A 19,865-nucleotide genomic window follows, 5' to 3' on the forward strand; every position below is an offset into this window, starting at 1 on the left:
TAATCACTTGGGTATATCCTTCTGCCACCCGATGCACGGGTTAGGATCATCAGATGTGGTCTTTGAACGGATAATCACTTGGGTATATCTGTCTGCCACCTAACGCATGGGTCAGGATCAACAAATGTTGTCTTTGTACAGATAATCACTTGGGTATATCCGCCTGTCGCCTGATGCATGGGTCAGGATCAACAGATGTTGTCTTTGTTTGGATAATCACTTGGGTATATCTGCTTGCCGCCTGACTCATGGGTCAGAATCAGCAGATGTTGTCTTTGTACGGACAATCACTTGGATATATGCACCTACCGCCTGATGCATGGGTCAGGATCAGCAAATGTTGTCTTTGTATGGATAATCACTCGGTTATATCCTCCTGCCGCCTGACGCATGGGTCAGGACCAGCAGATCTTGTCATTGTACAGATAATCACTTGGGTATATCCACCTGCCGCCTGAGGGTCAGGACCAGCAGATCTTGTCTTTGTACGGATAATCACTTGGGTATATCCGCCTGCCCCCTAACGCATGGGTCAGGACCAGCAAATGTTGTCTTTGTACAGATAATCACATGGGTATATCCTCCTGCCACCTGATGCATGGGTTAGGACCAGCAGATGTTGTCTTTGTGCGGATAACAACTTGGGGTATTCGCCTGCCACCTGACACATGAGTCAGGATCGACAAATGTTGTGTTTGTACGGATGATCGTTGGGTGTGTCCATATGCCACCTGACCTGTGAGTCAGGATCAACAGATGTTGCCTGTGAGACTAAAAAGGTCTCGATTGGAAGATGCTGACATATCCAAAAAGGGTGCAGATGACCATATTGGCCTCAGCTTGTCAATCGGACTTGGGGTCTCTAAATGACGAGGTGCGGATAACCGTAAGGCGAGTCCACATGCTATCGGACTCTCGGGTCGCTGGATAGTAAAAGTGCGTGGCAGATAACCATTGGGTGTCTCCACATGCCACCGGAATCATGGGTCACGATAGCAAAAGGTTGGGTGGTCGACAAAAGCAGGGCTTTTGCTCCTACGTATCCTCAATTTGTGATGCGGAACTCAGACCTATACAGTTCTTGTGAAACGGTGTGAGACTAAAATAGTCTCGGTGTTCTTTCACTAAATGCAAACATAGAAACAAAACCTCCAACCGATTAGAGCAACATATAATTTTTGGAGAAAAACAATGTGTCTATAAGGGAAAGAGAATATGCTGATGAAATTTTCTCGTAACCACAAACGAGATTTTGGATGTTAGCATTTTGTTTCTAAACGACCATTTAGAGGAAACACTAGGTACAACTGAAATAATAAGAAAAACCACTCAAAGTGTATCAATCTCACACAGGCAAGTGTTTTATCCTAATTCCGAACCATAGATATGTCATCACTTGATTTTGCAAATCATTTCCTATCAAATCAAAGATTACATGTGTGATCATGGATCAATAGGACCTTTTTTGGGAATAGTGTTTTTGGTGGGAAATTTGGCTCTAAGTGTTTTGGCCTTTTCCTTTTCTGTTTTTGTTTAGTGTGGGGCGAAAAAGGATTTTGGTTGGAAATCAAAGTGAGAGGACCACTTCATGTCGTGGTTTCCTTTCTTATCTTATTTGCTTGTGACAATTCTGTATTGTTCAAATATTGTCTGGTCTTTAGACCTTTCTATATAATTCTTTCGTTTTCTTTCGATCTTTGATTGGGGATTTTCTTTTCTTTTGCTTTCTTCCGCTGTTTGACCAGGAACTTTCTTTTTCTTTTGTTTTCTTCCAATCTTTGATCGCGAAATTTCTTTTTTCTTTTGTTTTCTTCTGATCTTTGATCGGGAACTTTCTTTTTTTTTTATTGTTTTTGAAGCGCGTTAGCAACTCAACAGTGAGTGACTCTTCTTTCTTGGGAGACCCCACTGTTCCTTCTTCCGAGGGCAAGGATGAAAATTCTCATCCTGGGTCAAGGTTTATGGTGAGTTGGGATTTTGGCTCAAGGCTTGTAGAATGGTTGGACATGATGTATGTCAGGGTGTTGGTTTGGCCAGCGGTTTAGGGATAAAGGGGATGTCCCACATGACACACATGCAACAATGATGATTTGGAAATTTTATGCAAAACTGATCATGCATGCACCCATGTGGACACTCAAGCATCATGTTTTTATGGTCATGTGACACTAGGGCTCAAGATTTCATTTTCCTTATTTAAGTCAACCGAGTGTTTCCAAAACATGCTCTTTTATCAATTCATGCATTCATCCAAGTCTATTTTGGGCTTTTGGGAAAATTTTCACAGCATTCACCCTTCAGGTGCATACACATTTTTTTTTTCAAAAACCTTGTGTTCTGAATGGGAAGTTCATTTCCTTTCTAAAGCATGTTGGCATTTTAGCTAACCAATTTTATTTTTATTTTGTTTTCTTGTTTTTTTTTCATGAGGTATTTTGCTACCTAAACACACACACACACACACACAAACACAGATATATATATATATATATATATATATTGTGAGGTATTACTACCTTCCCAGTTTGTGCTTGTTTATTTAAATCCCTAGGATTATGAGCAACTAGGTGTGTCCAACTATGACTTAAGAAACAAAGGTGAACAAATAACAAGCGGAAATTTAAAGGGTACTAGGCTGCCTCCTAGTAGCGCTTCTTTAACGTCTTGAGCCAGACGCGTGATGACTTGCCGATCACGGGCCTAGTACTTTTGCTTACCTTTGGCTTTGGACTTGGTTTCTTGCTAGTCGGCCACGGGTCATAGGCAATGCTCCAGCCTTTGTAGATGAGCTGAGGTGGACCCTAGAGGTAGTGGCAGTGCGTCTGTTGCCCACTGCTAGTCGTCCCCAGGCTGCTGTGGTGCCTCGCCCTGCGTCCGCCTTGAGGCATAGTACTTTTCAATGAAAGCCTTGTTAATAGGGGGCTTGATGACCTTGTTGGGGGTGACGGGAACTCTGTAGAACTGACAAAGGTCTGTAATCAGAGCTGGAAACCCCAGGACCCTGTTGGACTTCTTCGGGTCCACTGGGTGTCTTATGGGTGCGATCCCTGCAAACAGTAGATGCAATCAGAAATCAGTTGAGCCACGTCCATACTTACCTATGTCATGATGGCATAAACCAGCTGAAACTTCGACAGGGGGAGATCAGAGTCATGGTCACTGAGCAGAATGTTGCTAAGTAGCAACATCATCCATATGTCGGTGCGCATGATCCATACTCGTCTAGGCGAAATCTTATCCCGGTATGCATAGTAGTTGTGCGATGGCCTCCTCATCAAAGCCGAAGATCTGCCTCCTCCTTTGGCCCTCCTCCAAGATTAAGGGGTGGCCCAGGAACTGATAAAAGGAAGCTACTGGCCCCTCTCCTGGGAGCGCAAGTCTTCGTTAAGCATTAAGGGCAAGGAACCTTGAGTTCTCTAAAGGCATGGATGTGGAGCCCTCTGAAAGTGAGGACGTGTAGCCCTCTAAAGGTGAGGACCTAGAGCCCTCTGAAGGTGAGGGTGTGAAGCCCTCTGAAGGTGAGGACCTAGAGCCCTCTGAAGGCGAGGACATGTAGCCCTTTGAAGGCGAGGATGTGTAGCCCTCTGAAGGCAGAGGACCTACAGCCCTCTAGGGGCAAGGACCTAGAGCCCTCTGAAGGCAAGGACGTAAAACCCTCTGAAGGCGAGGACATGTAGCCCTCTGGAGGTGAGGACATGCAACCCTCTGAAGGCGAGGACATGCAACCCTCTAAAGGCAAGGCCGTACAGCCCTCTGGAGGCGAGGACGTGCAGACCTCTAAAGGAGAAGACGTATAGCCCTCTAAAGGAGAGGACGTGTAGCCCTCTGAAGTCGAGGACGTACAACCCTCTGGAGGCGAGGACGTGTAGCCCTCTGATGTCGAGGACGAGTAGCCCTCTGAAGTTGAGGACGTGTAGCCCTCTGAAGGCGAGCATGTATAGCCCTCTGGAGGCGAGGACGTGCAGCCCTCTAGAGGCGAGGACGCGTAGCCCTCTGAAGGCGAGGACGTACAACCCTCTAGAGGCAAGGACGTGTAACCCTCAATGGGTCCAACCTTATGAGAAAGCAAGAGATTGACTCATTGAGGGGGCCTCTCATCCCAAACTAAAGTTTAGACATTATATTTAGGAAATCTATGCAGTTAACATGTTTTTTGGGGATGCAGATGCATGCAACCTTTGTCTTGAAATGCGGTAAATGCACTTTGTATGCAACAATACAATGTAATGGAAAGTTGTACAATGTTCATGACATTCTTTCCCTATTTTGTGATTTTGATTTTGATTTAATTTTTTTTTTGAAAACAAAGATTAATTGTTCTTTTGAAAGAGGTGATAATTCATGCAACCTCATCCTATCTTTGCAAATCTCTTTGGGAACTCCCTTAGAGTGTATGTTATGTTTGATTTAGTCACTTGACAATTTTGGAGTGATGGAAATGGAGCCATTTGACCAATTCATTGAAATCCCAGGGTTTGTCCCCCCTTTTTCATTTAAAAACATCAACGGGTGAGAACTTTTGATCTACCCCTAGGTTGACTTGAGGCTTATGCACGGTGCCCCTCATTGCCCCAGTGTAGAGCTTTGAGGTATCAATCGTTGTCTTTTGTCATGACCTTGTAGCAGGGAACCTATTGGGTGAGAGTTTCTGATCTGCCCCTAGGTTCGCTTGAGGTTTATGCATGGTGTCTTTCATTGCCCCAGTGTAGGGCGCTGAGGTATCCATCGTTGTCTTGTTTTCACAACCTTGTAGCAAGGAAGAATGAAAGAAGCGGTTGATTCTTGAGAAATAGTTGAAGGATTTTTCAGTTGACAGATTAAGTCAAATGACTCCTATTCTTGATAACTCACTTCTCTCTCAAAAAGACAAACTTTCAGGAATGATAAAATGAGGTCATGAATGTCTATATTCTTACTTGAAAACATAGTCAATTAAATACTTTTTTCTTTTTTTTTCTTTTTCTTTATTCTGAAACTTATTGTTTTAAACTTTACTCGTCATTTTACGGCACCCCCACCAATGTGTAGAACGAGTAATCTCTGATTGAAAACTCAGGAGTGCAGGTCGCTTGAGCAAACAACCCAATGGCTTACACTCACATTCCAATGGAAGTTGAATAAGCAAAGATGTAATTGTAAGAGGATGAAAGAGACAAGGATGTCAAATTTATCCATATTATTAGCATTGTAACTATGGTTTACAATAATGAAATAAACTTGAAAATCCTAATGAGTCATTAGAGACATCTAACAACAACCTTCAAATTGCCCCATGTGTGGCATTACTGGTCAATGTCAAGATTCACAAGTGATTCTCCTCAAATTTCAGCCAACAAGCATCAATTAAACCTTGCTCCTTATACTTTAGGGTCCTACAATGCTCAATGGAATGCCCCGGGGCCCCTCCATGATAACCACATGTTGCGTTTGAGTCATATCCTCGGAAAAATGGAGGTTGAGGAACCTTGGTGTTGGATCAAGTGGCCTCAGAATAATTAAGAAGGGGGGGTTGAATTAATTATTCCTAAACCTTTACTAATTAAAAATTTACTCTTCTTAGGCTTTTACTATGTTGTTAAGAAAAAGAGAACAAAAATGAAACTTAACCAAAAGTAAAAGCGAGAATTAAAGTGCACAGCGGAAATTAAAAGAGTAGGGAAGAAGGAGACAAACACACAAGAGTTTTTATACTGGTTCGGCAACAACCCGTGCCTACATCCAGTCCCCAAGCGACCTGCTGTCCTTGAGATTTCTTTTCAACCTTGTAAAAATCCTTTTACAAGCAAAGATCCACAAGGGATGTACCCTTCCTTGTTCTCTTTGAACAACCTAGTGGATGTACCCTCCACTAGAACTGATCCACACGAGATGTACCCTCTCTTTTTCTCAGTCAACAACCCAAGTAGATGTACCCTCTACTTGTACCACAAAGGATGTACCCTCCAATGTGTTAAGAGAAAGTTCTTAGGCGGTTAAACCTTTGAAACTTTGTGAATAGGAATACAAAAGAATTCTCAGGCGGTTAGTCCTTTGAAATCTTTTGTATATGGGAAAAGGAAGAATCAAAAGAATCTCAGACTGTGTCATTTTAAATTCTTTGACAAGGGAGAAGGGAGACACAAAAGAATTCAGGCTGTTAGTCCTTTGTTCTTTTGGAAAAGGGAGAAGAGAGACACAAAAAGAATCTAGGCGGTTAGTCCTTGGCAAATTCTTTTTGGCAAAGGGAGAAGGGAATGAAAAAGATGAATAGCACAGTTTTCAAGGTTTGGAAAACCAGAAAACTTTGGAAAGCTTTTGGTAAAGAAGAAGAAGAAGAAGTTCAAAGAGATTTAGAAATCAATTGGCAAAAGTTTGTTGTCAAAAGAATTGTTAAAAGAGATTGCTTGAAATGCAAATCAAAGTCTTGCTTTTATAGACTCTTCATGTCTGGTCAAGAGAACCATTACAAGAGTTATAACCTTTAGAAAAACTTAAAAACCATTTGGAAAAGTTATAACCTTTAGAAAATCTGAAAACTATTGGAAGAGTTACATCTTTTGATTTTGTTCAGAAACTATCACTGGTAATCAATTACCAAATCAGTGTAATCGATTACACAAAGCTTTTTTGTGAAAGAATGTGACTCTTCACAATTAAATTTGAATTTCAATGTTCAAACACACTAGTAATCGATTACCAAATAGTTGTAATTGATTACAACATTTTGAAATTAATTGGAACGTTGCAAATTCAGTTTGAAAGCTTTTTGAAAACCATTTTGCTATTGGTAATTGATTACAATAATCTGGTAATCGATTACTAGAGAGTAAAAACTCTTTGGTAAAAAGGTTTTGAGAAAAACTCATGTGCTACTTAGTTTTTGAAAAAACTTTTTAATACTTATCTTGATTGAGTCTTCTCTTGATTCTTGAATCTTGAGTCTTGAATCTTGATCTTGATTCTTGAAACTTGAATCTTGAAACTTGATTCTTAATTCTTGAAATCAAATTTCCTCTTGAACCTTGAAGTGTTCTTGATTCAATCTTGAACTCATTCTTTGATTCTTGAAATCATCATCTTTGTTATCATGAAGTGTTCTTGACTTTTGAGATTTTTGTCATCATCTTTGTTATCATCAAAACTCTTTGAATCAATCTTGATTCATCATGAAGCTTGCTTCTACACTTGATTGGGGTTATGGCAACCATTGAATTATCGAGTAGATATGGGAGCAAGTTAGCATAGGACACCGGAATTGGGGTGAATTCTACAGGCTTTTTTGCTGCAAAATCCCTTCCTTGGTTGGTGTTTTGGTTTGTGCTAAATGTGGTGTTTGGCATTGGTTGTGTGGTAGGTGGGCTTTGTGGTTGATTTAGGGATGACCTTTGAGGATGACTGGGTGGTGGGTAATGAGAAGGGCTGATATTGGCTGAGTAATGATGTTGTTGAGCTAGTGGGGGATTTGGCCATGTAGGAATGGCAATCGCAGCATGGGTTCCTCCCTCTATCTTATTCTCTCCATTTGCCCCAATTTTCTCATTCATCAAAGCAGGAAGATCAAATTTGCCTCTTTTCAGACCCACTTCGATCCTTTCGCTGGTGAAAACCAAATTGGCAAAGCTTGAAGGCGTGTAACCCACCATCTTTTCATAGTAGAACACTGGTAATGTGTCTACTATCATTGTGATCATCTCTTTCTCTATCATTGGATGTGCCACTTGAGCTGCCAGATCCCTCCATCTTTGGGCGTATTCTTTGAATGATTTGTGCCCCTTTTTACCCATGTTTTATAGTTGCATCCTATCCGGAGCCATATTAGAATTGTACTGATACTACCTAACGAAGGTAACCATTAGGTCCTTCCAAGAATGGACTCGGGAAGGTTCCAAGTTAGTGTACCAGGTGACAGCTACCCAGTAAGACTTTCTTGGAAGAAATGTATTAGCAGTTTTTCATCTTTCACGTATACCCCCATCTTCCGACAATGCATCTTTAGATGGTTCTTGGGGCAAGTAGTCCCCTTGTATTTGTCAAACTCTGGCACCTTGAACTTGGGAGGGGTGACGACATCGGGTACTAGGATCAACTCTTTTAGGTTAGCAAAGGCATAATTTCCGCCTCCTTCAATGGCCCTGAGCCTTTCCTTTAGATGATCCAACTTTCCCTTTTCTGCCATAGCAGGAGGGATTTTACCCATTGTGAAATGCAAGGGTTGTGGTTGGGGGAGAAATTGAGGGCCCTCCAAAGTGTTTTGCAAGGGTATATCACCAACTTCTTGCCTTTCAGTGGCATATCTGAGGCGAGGCTCGATGTCGGCTAGATTGCGATGGGGTATTTCATGTGTCTCCCCCATGGGTTGAGAGACATGTGCATGATCAGATTGAGGTTGTTGGCTCTCAATGAGAATGGGAGTGGAGTTATTGACATTTTCATTGGGTGGAGTATAGTTCAGAGGCAAACCATATAGCGGGAAAGCGTTCTTGTTCTAGACTTGCACAAATTGGGGGCCGCCCGTATCCGAGGTTGGATGATTTATTAGGTTGAGTCCAGATGGGGGAGTTGAGTCCACCCCAGAAACGACACTGACAGTGGCAACTACAGCTGCATTGACCTCCATTATCTTCTTCATGCTCATTGATGTGTCATTATTTTTTCCTATTTCTTAACCCTTTTTGTCACCAATTTAATTACTGATTTACTCTAATTGTCAAATTTATTATTCAGTTTTATCAATTGGGCCCACTTGACTAATTTGGTGTTTTTAATTCAATTTCAGGATAATTAAGCAATTAAGCAATTGGGTTGAGCCAGATTGGACTTGAAGAGAGCAGACAATTTTATTAGATTTCGTCTAATTTCATTGCATTCAGTTTTAATTTTGTTTTGGGCCAAAATAATGTAATCAGGTCCAGTGACTTTGAGTGACCTTTAAAAATAGCACAACCTTGGGATTTGTGATTATTCCATTCTTCAGTAGAGAATACCCAAGCTGAGTGCAGGGAGTTTTAGGGTTTTACGTTTTTAGCTTTGTATTATTGTTTACGTGAATTCATTTTCCATTTTCTGCTTTCAATTGCAATTTCGTTTTTGTTCCTTCTTTTGCTTTAGCTTCATTTACGCTTTTTGCATTCAGCTTCATTTACGCTTTTTGCCTTTAGCTTCATTTACGTTTTTTGACTTTAGCTTCATTTACATTTTCTGCTTTTGTTGAACTTAAGGAAGGCTAAATTTCTAGTGTTGTTTCCTTCTGAGGATGAAGCATAACTATCTTTGAGGTTATGTTTTTAATGTTGCTTTCCTATCGGTTTTCCCTTCACCAATTAATCCACATTCGTGTTCGATCAATCTATGCATGCTTTATGTTGATTTTCACTTAGTAAATTAAATTAGGGTTGGATATCGTTTGAGTTAAAACTACAGCTATATATGTATTTAGGGTGTTGCTCACGAAATTTCAGCTCATTTGGATATCGTTTGAGTATAGCTGTAGTTTTAACCCACCTTTTTTTCCCTGTTTGAGAAACACATGAACTGCTGCATATAGTGCATGACTAGAGGCAATCCAGGTGACTTACAACCCTTTGATCCTGAAATAGATAGAACATTTCATAGATTATTTAGGCATAGTGTGCATCTTGATTACCCTGAACATTTTATGCCTTTTGAGCATCCTGAGCATTCTGTTATTGGTGAGTCTGAGCATTATGTGGTTGGTAATTTGAACATCCTGATTTTGAGCATTCTAATTCTAAACATTCTGAAATTATGGCTCAACCTCCACCTCTTGAAAGGACTCTAAGGTAAATGGTTGCACCTAATTTCACGTATGAAAGCTTGTGCATTCAATACCCTGATGAGGATGTCCCATATGTTCTTAAAACTGGACTAATCCACTTGTTGCCCAAGTTTCATGGTCTTGCAGGTGAAGACCCTCATAAACATCTGAAAGAATTCCATATTTTCTGCTCCACCATGAAACCTCTGCCATCAGGAAGGATATTTCTGGCATCAAGCAACTCAATGGAGAAAGCCTATATGAATACTGGGAAAGATTCAAAAAATTATGCACCAATTGCCCTCACCACCAGATCTCTGAGCAACTTCTTCTCCAATATTTTTATGAAGGACTTAGTAACATGGAGAAAAGTATGATTGATGCTGCCAGTGGTGGAGCCCTTGGAGACATGACCCCTGCTGAAGCCAGGAATTTAATTGAGAAGATGGCTTCAAATTCCCAACAATTTAGTGCCAGAAATGATGTTATTGTCATTAGAGGAATGCATGAGATAGCCAGGAATTCATCTTCATCAGCTGAAACTAAGAAGCTTGAAGGTAAACTAGATGCCTTGGTTAACCTGGTAACCCAACTGGCCTTGAATCAGAAATTTGTACCTATCGTAAGATTCTGTGGTTTATGCTCCTCTACCGACCACCATACAAACCTTTGCCCTTCTATGCAGCAATCTGGAGCAATTGAGCAGCCTGAAGCTTATGCTGCAAAAATTTACAATAGACCTCCTCAACCTTAGCAGCAAAATCAACCACAGCAGAACAATTATGACCTCTCTAGTAACAGATACAATCCCGGATGGAGGAATCACCCTAATCTCAGATGGTCTAGCCCTCAACAACAACAACAACAACAACCTGCTCCTTCCTTCCAAAATGCTGCTGGTCCAAACAGGTCATACGTTCCTCCTCCAATGCAACAACATCAACAACAATAGCAACAATAGCCACAGAGACAACAATCAACTGAGGCCCCTTCTCAACCTTCCTTAGAGCAGTTAGTGAGGCAAATGGCAATACAAAATATGCAGTTTCAACAAGAGACAAGAGCCTTCATTCAGAGTTTGACAAATCAGATGGGGCAGATGACCACTCAGTTGAACCATGCTCAATCCCAAAACTCTAACAAGCTGCCTTCTCAAGCTGTGCAGAATCCGAGAAACGTGAGTGCCATCACTTTGAGGTTGGTAAGCAAACTGAAGTGCCTATCCCAATAGCATAACCTACATCTGAAAGAGAGAAGGAGATAGATGCACAAAAGAGACAGCCTCCTGACCATGCAAGACCTTCTTCTAGCAATTCTGATGTACGACAGCCTCTTATTCCTCTTCCATTTCCACCTAGAGCAATTCCTTACAAGAAGATGGAAGAGGTAGATAAGGAGATCTTAGAGACTTTTAAGAAGGTAGAAGTGAATATACCTCTGCTGGATGCCCTCAAACAGATTCCAAGATATGCCAAGTTTTTAAAAGAGTTGTGCACCCATAAGAGGATGCTTAAGGGAAATGAAAGAATTAGCATGGGTAGAAATGTGTCCACATTGATAGGTAAATTTGTTCCTCACATTCCTCAGAAATGTAAAGACCCAGGTACTTTCTGTGTACCTTGCATAATTGGGAACAACAATTTTAAGAATGCCATGCTAGACTTAGGAGCATCAGTGAGTGTCATGCCTCTGTCTATTTTCAATTCTTTATCTCTTGGACCTTTGCAATCCACAGATGTGGTAATTCATTTGGAAAATAGAAGTGTTGCTTGCCCTACAGGTTTCATAGAGGATGTACTGGTGAGGGTTGGTGAACTTATTTTCCCTGTTGATTTTTATGTTCTAGATATGGAAGAGGGATTCTCCCATGGTTCAGTTCCAATTATTTTAGGCAGACCATTTATGAAAATAGTCCGAACCAAAATAGATGTTTATGCAGGCACATTATCGATGGAATTTGGTGATATTGTTGTTCATTTTAACATTCTTGATGCCATGAAACATCCATCTGATGATCATTCTGTTTTTCGTGCTGAGATACTTGATCAACTTGTTGATGAATATACGTTTGATTTTCATTCTATGCATGGTAACAAACATCCATTTGAGTCTGATATACATAATTGTCATCTTTCATGCATTGAATCTAAGGTTGAATTGGATCCTGAATCTGATCTTTGTGCTGACAGTAATGTTGAATTTGACCCTCGTTCTGATTTGTTGGGTGTTGTACCTTTTGATGTTTATTTTGTAGAATCAGAAAGCACTAACCCTGTTGCAGGAAATACACATGCTTCTTATTTGCTTTATGAGATGCAGGCTGAAGAACCTTCCTTTTCTCCTACTGTTCAGCCATCACCCACACCAGAGCTGAAGCCCTTACCAGAAAACCTCAAGTATGCTTATTTAGAAGACAACGAAAAATTTTCAGTAATCATCTCTACTTCCCTTATTGCTGAGCAAGAGGATAAGTTGCTGCTAGTGCTCAAGAAACACAAGAAAGCCATTGGATGGACTTTAGTATACATTCCTGGTATTAGCCCCTCTACCTGCATGCATAGAATACTTTTAGAGGATGGAGTTTAGCCAGTGAGGCAACCACAGCGGCGACTTAACCCCATCATTCTAGACGTGGTAAAAAAGGAAGTGACCAAGCTCTTACAAGCCGGAATCATTTACCCCATTTCTGACAGCCAGTTCCAGTGGGTGAGTCCAGTCCAAGTGGTTCCTAAGAAGACAGGCCTCATAGTAATAAAAAATGAGAGGGATGAGCTTATCCCCACAAGAGTGCAGAACAGCTGGAGAGTCTGCATTGACTATAGGAGGCTGAACCAGGCAACTAGGAAAGTTCATTTTCCCCTGCCATTCATTGATCAAATGCTTGAGCGCTTGGCAGGTAAGTCCCATTATTGCTTCCTTGATGGTTTTTCTGGGTATTTGCAAATTCATATTGCTCCTGAGGATCAAGAAAAGACCACATTCACCTGTCCCTTTGGTGCTTTTGCCTATAGGAGGATGCCCTTTGGCCTATGCAACGCCCCTGGTACTTTCCAGCGGTGTATGCTTAGTATTTTCAGTGATTTTCTAGAGAGTTGCATAGAGGTGTTTATGGATGATTTTACCGTTTATGGATCCTCTTTTGATGCATGTTTGAATAGTTTGGATAGAGTTCTTAACAGATGCATTGAAACTAACCTTGTGCTGAATTTTGAAAATGTCACTTCATGGTAGAATAAGGTATAGTTTTAGGGCATATCATTTCAAATAAAGGCATAGAGGTAGACCTTGCAAAAATAATTGTTATTTCACAATTGCCTTACCCCTCTTGCGTGCGAAAGGTTCGTTCTTCTCTTGGTCATGCAGGGTTTTATAGACGTTTTATCAGGGATTTTAGCAAGGTGGCCCTTCCACTTTCCAATCTACTGCAAAAGAAGGTGGAGTTTGATTTTGATGACAGGTGCAAAGAGGCCTTTGATCGCCTCAAGCGTGCGTTGACTACCACCCCTATCATTCAGGCACCTAATTGGACAGCCCCGTTTATGCTGATGTGTGATGCATCCAATTATGCATTGGGGGCTGTCCTTGCCCAAAAGATTGACAAGCTACCTCGGCTAATTTACTACGCTTCCAAAACTTTGGATGCTGCCCAAGAAAATTACACTACCATAGAAAAGAAGCTATTATCGATAGTTTTTGTTCTTGAAAAATTTCGTTCATATTTGCTTGGTTCTCATGTTATTGTTTATACTGACCATGCAGCTCTGAAGTACTTGTTGAAAAAGGCTGAATCAAAGCCTCGATTGATCAGGTGGATGCTTTGGCTCCAAGAGTTTAATTTAGAGATCCGTGATCGGAGTGGTGCACAGAACTTAGTAGTTGACCACCTGAGTAGGATTGAGCATGCGCCAGAGGACTCACCCATTCGGGATGACTTCCCGGATGACCATTTGTACATTCTGTATAATATTTTTGATTCCTTCCCCACTCCTTGGTTTGCTAATATTGAGAATTATTTGGTTGCTTTTGTTTTCCCTCCTTCAGCATCTAAAGCTCAAACTAATAAAATTAAAAGTGATGCTAAGCATTATATTTGGGATGACCCCTATTTGTGGAAGATGTGCAGTGACCAAGTTATTAGGAGATGCATTCGAGACCATGAGATTGACTCGGTCCTGAATTTTTGTCATTCTTCCGCACCAAGCGACCATCTTGGTATACAGAGGATAGCTCGCAGGGTGCTTGACTGTGGTTTCTATTGGCCCACCATTTTCAAGGATGCATGGAGAATTTGTGTACTTGTGAGCCTTGTCAGAGAGTAGGTGGTTCACTTTCTTGGAAACAACAAATGCCTCAATAATCTATGTTGTTCTGTGAGGTGTTTGATGTATAGGGTATAGATTTTATGGGACCTTTCCCTGTCTCTTTTGGTTTGTTTATATTCTCCTTGCTGTTGATTATGTTTCAAAATGGGTGGAAGCCAAAGCCACCAGAACTAATGATGCTAAGGTTGTTGTGGATTTTGTTAGATCTAATCTGTTTTGCAGGTTTGGAATCGCTAAAGCCATCATTAGTGATCAAGGCACCCACTTTTGCAACAGATCAATGTATGTCTTGCTCAAAAAGTATGGGGTCGTTCATAGAATTTCCACACCTTACCACCCTCAAACCAATGGGCAGGCTGAGATTTCAAACAGGGAGATAAAAAGGATCTTGGAGAAGATAGTGCAGCCTCACAGAAACGATTGGAGCACCCGGCTGGATGATGCTCTTTGGGCGCATAGGACTGCCTACAAGGCACCCATAAGGATGTCCCCTTATTGGGTTGTCTTTGGCAAGGCATGTCATCTTCTCATAGAGATAGAGCACAAAGCCTATTGGGCTGTGAAGACATGCAACTTCTCTTTTGATCAGGCTGGAGAGGAAAGAAAATTGCAACTAAGTGAGCTAGATGAGACCCGTTTAGAAGCCTATGAGAATTCCAAGTTCTACAAGGAAAAGACCAAGAAGTTCCATGACAGCATGATAGCTAAGAAAGACTTTGTGGTTGGACAGAATGTTTTATTGTATAACTCTAGGCTTGGACTCATGAGTGGTAAGTTGAGGTCAAAGTGGATTGGTCCTTTTGTTGTAACTAACGTTTTTCCTTACGGTACAGTTGAGATCAAAAGTGAATCCACAGATAAGAGCTTCAAGGTCAATGGACACCGGCTAAAACCATTCCTCACAAATCCTTCTTTAGTGGATGTCGTGGTAGAAGAGACCTCCTTACTCCACCCGACTTCTCTCCCTCCATGACTTAGGGAGTTTTCTTTTTATGTCTCCTTCTTTACTCTTGATGCACTTGTCCAATTTTATTGATTGATCTTATTGCTTTGAATCTTGTGATAGTGCCACATTGAGGACAATGTGTTGTTTAAGTGTGGGGGGGAGATTGTTCTTTGTTTGGGTTTTTCTAGGTTGATTTTGTTATTTTGGTTTTATGTTTTGTGTACAACATTGCATGTTTCTCTTTGAATTTTGGGTTATGTATAGGTAATGGGTAATTGTTTTTGAAATAGGAGTTTCTTCGCATTTTGTGAATTGAAATCCTTGTCTTCTCTACATGTCAAGTTAGTTATGAACGGTCGAATTGAAAGTGATAAATTTACCATTGGTGAGATTTTGAGCCATCATTTTTTATTTTATTTGGTGTGCTTTGCCCCATTTATTGCTTGCACAATAGCCTTGGCTTGACTCTTGTTGATACTTCTTGGTTCACATGCATGTTGGGAAATGATTTAGGCATTTTATTCTTATAAGCCTCTAGCCAAATGAGCCTACCTTGAATTAATTCCTTTGATAACCCTTTTGAGCCTATGTTTCCTTTCCTTGTTTTGAAGCTCACTACAAGCCTTAAGTGAAAAACCATGATATCACCTTACCCTTAAGGAATTTTGGAGCTTTGGAATTGTTTTGGGAATAAGTGTAGGGGGGTATGTTTCATTGGAAGATAGGATTTTTGGCCAGGCTTAATGTTTTATTTTGGCCATGCTTGATGTATATATATATTGCCTAATTCTTGATTTAATCTTCAAAAAGTCAAAATACTTTCAATTGCTGAAATTTCGTTACTGTTAAAAAAAAAAGTAATAATATTAAAAAAAATTAAAAAAAAGAGAGAAAGAAGAAGTGAAGTTGAATAAATGAGGTCTTGTTTTGAGGACTTGATTTAGTTTGAAGCCTTGGCTGATTTTGTTGATATTAGAGGTTTTGGGTTTACTACTTTTGCTTAATTTCCTCTTATTCCCCATCGCTCCTCTATTCATTTGGGGTTTTAGCTACTTATCCCATATTTCCCTCTACCTTGTCCTTGGCCCCATTACAACTTTTAAAGACCTTTTGATCCTCATGTGCATGTGTTTGTCAAGTTTGTTTGTCAATTTTAGAATTTTGCCAAGTCTATGTGGTGTTTGTTTTCATGGGTGCTTTGAGAGTAAACAATAGCCTAGACACTTGAGAGATAGAGTGCATATCTTGTGAGGCTATGTCACTTATATTTGAGCTGATTGACTACCTGACCATGTTTGAGATGCTTGGATGATTTTCAAGACTATCTTGATTCTTTAACTTGTTACATATTGGATATTACCCATTCCTTTCATTCCCTGTGACTCAGTGAGAAATATGTAATTGCTTTGGAGTTTGTTTATCTCTCTTTAATGTCTCTGGATTTGTTCTTTGCTCTGTTTTTAATTTTTTCCCAGGAGTGCAAAAAGCTAATTTATTTTCTGCTTTTGTTGAACTTATGGAAGGCTAAATTTCTAGTGTTGTTTCCTTCTGATGATGAAGCATAACACTCTTTGAGGTTCTGTTTTTAATGTTGCTCTCCTATCGGTTTTCCCTTCACCAATTAACCCATATTCGTGTTCAATTAATCTATGCACGCTTCGTGTTCGATTAATTGCCTCTGTGCTTAAGTTACGTTCGTGCTTAATGAACCAGGGATTAATTGGATTATGTGTTGCTTAATCACATATTGACAACACTAAGTTGATTTTCGCTTAGTAAATTAAATTAGGGTTGGATTAAGTGGTTAACTGTTAGGGGTGAAATCCTCATAACCTAGGATAAGAGAATGGCTTCTGAATCAAGAGGAAACAACATGTTTTTACTACTGTTAATTTTCTATTCCAGTCAACTTGTTCTTTAATTTACAAATTTAAACAACCCCCCCCCCCCCCGCCCCAATTGTTACTATTATAACGAAGCATATTATGAACATTTGGTTAGTCATTGCTCATTGGGATACGACCTAGGATCACTTCCTAGTTACTGCATTCTAATGTTTATTTGATTAGGGTACAGCCTCGATCACTCATCATGGACCCCATCATTGTGACCATCTATTCTTTCATGGCCTCCATGTCGGCCTTCATCCGCTCTTGCACCTCATCTAGTTTAGCCATTACTCCAGCTTTAGCATGCGTTCAGTAAGGGTGTTGTAAAGTGCGTTCTTCCCTTTTGATAATAATGAGTAAAGTTTGATTTTCAAGGAAAGAATGCAATGAGCAATGCAACCAATGAAAAGCATGGATGTATGCGAATGATGCACAGTTGAAGTATTGCGAATTTTTACACTGGACATGGGGTTGAATCAATTTATATTTTCAACATGGTCCATGACATCTTTGTCAAAGTGAAACTGGAAGTAACAGGGACATCAACAGTCCTAAATGTGTTTGGTAGTAGACAAAGTAGCGATGTAACTCAATTCATCTTTTGCCCCAATTTTTGCAAGACGGTTACTTCCATACTTCAACTTGACTTTGACGAACCTTTTGAAAGAAATTTTGATCCAAGGAGGGGTTATTATGGCATACTTATGCTATGCATGGCAAATGTAATTATGAGATTGAGATGCCCGAGAAAACATCATTTCCTAGTTAACCATGCATTAGGTACCATGTTCAATCATTTTGTTTTTTAAGAGAAACGGGTTTATGATCCCAACATGGTTGACTCATGGTACCTAACACATGCAACTAAGAATGCAGTGTGAACTTTCATGCTTCCTTTGTTCTTTCTTTGTTTTGTAGAGGAAAATGCAAGGATCATGCATAAGTGAACATGAAAATAAAAGGTGAGCAAAAAACATGTTAGATGCATATGCATGGTGATGAAATGACTTATGCAAAATGCAATGCATGAATATGGTAAGTGACAAATGCATGAACGATATGTCCATTATGATGCCATGAAGAGATGCTTATGTGGTGCATGATATGAATGCATTTACGGACACGAGAGCCTGAAAAATCATCTCTTCTTATTTGCGCATTTGGGGGGCGCAGTGCCCCATGTGTGCAGTTAAGAAGGCGATATGGACCTTCTGGCTTCCTGTGACAAAAGACGAGACCAACATACAACGTGTGCATGATGGCATGATGCAAACATGAGCGCGCAAAAAGTGCGATAAAGGAACGCACAAAGCATGGTAATATCAACAAATAATCATACAACAAAGACATGCATGACATTCAAGTGATATGCATAGCAGTGTAAAAAAAACATGCAATGTGTTCGCTTCGTGCTCCTATTTTAGGAATCTAGATGAGAGGAACTAAAAGGCTTTTAGTGATAACTCCCTAGGTGGTCATATCTCCCTTAATGGTTTCTAGAGATATTATTCCTTTGATATCAACATTGTGGCGGTAGGGACTACCAGCGACAATATATCATCAAAGAGAAAAACTCTAGATGAGGTTTCACTGTTATCAAGCAAGTCGGAAACTTAGCATGACCATAAATTCACCTCCACTTCCTATGTTCCCATGGACCCGGGTATAGGCCCCCTTTTCAACTCACCGTGGGTGCAAAAAGGTGTTGGTCTTTGTGTGCATCAAATGAATAAATATTTATCTCATGCATGCATTAAACACGTTTAAAAGTATCAAAGAGTTATATACAAAAACGTAAGAGAAATAAAGGGAAAGAAACAAAAGAGAAGTCATGGTAAGGAATGCACATAGATTAAAAAGGCCTAACTCTCTTAAAACAGTCCCCAGTGGAGTCGCCAACTGTCGCAACCTACCCTTTGGCAGGAGGGCGATGCGGGGCTCATAGGTGCGTCTTCCAAGGAAGGAAGGCATGCAGAGTTGCCACCAACGTTTATTCGTGGAAAACGTCGGAAAAACTGGAACGTGTGGTCTACGAACTTTAAGTGTGAAAGGTTCGGGAGTTGTTTTTATGCACGGGGAAGGTATTAGCACTCCATGCATCCGTCACAAGGGATGACAACCTTTAATCGAGTGTGCAAGACATGACTTCAAAATTACATATTTTCCCTTCTTTATGTTTTTATGTATTTTCCCTTTTTTATGTTTTTTTAGCTTTTTATGGGTCTTTTGTATTTTTTGTCTTTTTGTGGTCGACAAGGGTGTTTCCCTCCCTCCTATGTATTCCTCAATTGCGATGAGGAAATCAGACCTACATAGTTCTTTCAGAACTAAACGTTGGTTAAGTTGTTTTTATCTTTTTTTCGCAAGATTGATTTTAACCGAACAAAAGTCGTTTAAGGCGTTGGACCATTAAACGATCTTTTGATTCTTTTGAAAGGAGAGAAACATTAAGGTATTGGACCATTAACGATCTCTAGGTTGTGAAAGAAGAGAAACGTTAAGACATTGGACCATTAACGATCTCTTGCTTTTTTGAAAAGGGATGGTCGACAAAAGCGGGACTTTTGCTCCTACATTAACAATCAGACCTACGTAGTTCTTGCAAAAGCGGTAAAGTTATGTGTTGATTTTATGATTTTGAATGGTCCATGTTAACTGATAAAAGCAAAGAGGACTGTTTTAAGGCATTGGACCTTAAAACGGTTTTAAGTGACTTTTGCGAACAAAGCTTGGTTTGTGAGTTGATTTTAGCCTTAGTTTCACCTTGGTTATTAGTCAGTTCATTCAAGGAAACTTTCAAAGACAAACATCCGATTGATTTTTATTATTATTTTTCCTTTTTTGATTTAACCGAGGTTACAGTGTGAACAATCGGTTAGATTTTGCTTTATCAGTGATTAAATGACATTAAAAAACAAATGATCGGTTGGAATTCATTTTATTATTTATTAGGC

The 19,865-nt window shown here is 40.1% G+C and overlaps 1 non-coding gene across 1 annotated transcript; it reads right to left on the bottom strand.

The window, feature by feature from the left end:
* Positions 1 to 9,962: 9,962 nt before the first annotated feature.
* LOC114380674 lies at positions 9,963 to 10,069 on the bottom strand. Its single transcript, XR_003659847.1, has one exon. It is a non-coding gene; the product is annotated as a small nucleolar RNA R71 (small nucleolar RNA).
* Positions 10,070 to 19,865: the final 9,796 nt, after the last annotated feature.

This window comes from Glycine soja, chromosome 12 (assembly GCF_004193775.1).
Source record: "Glycine soja cultivar W05 chromosome 12, ASM419377v2, whole genome shotgun sequence".
Taxonomy (NCBI): Eukaryota; Viridiplantae; Streptophyta; class Magnoliopsida; order Fabales; family Fabaceae; genus Glycine; species Glycine soja.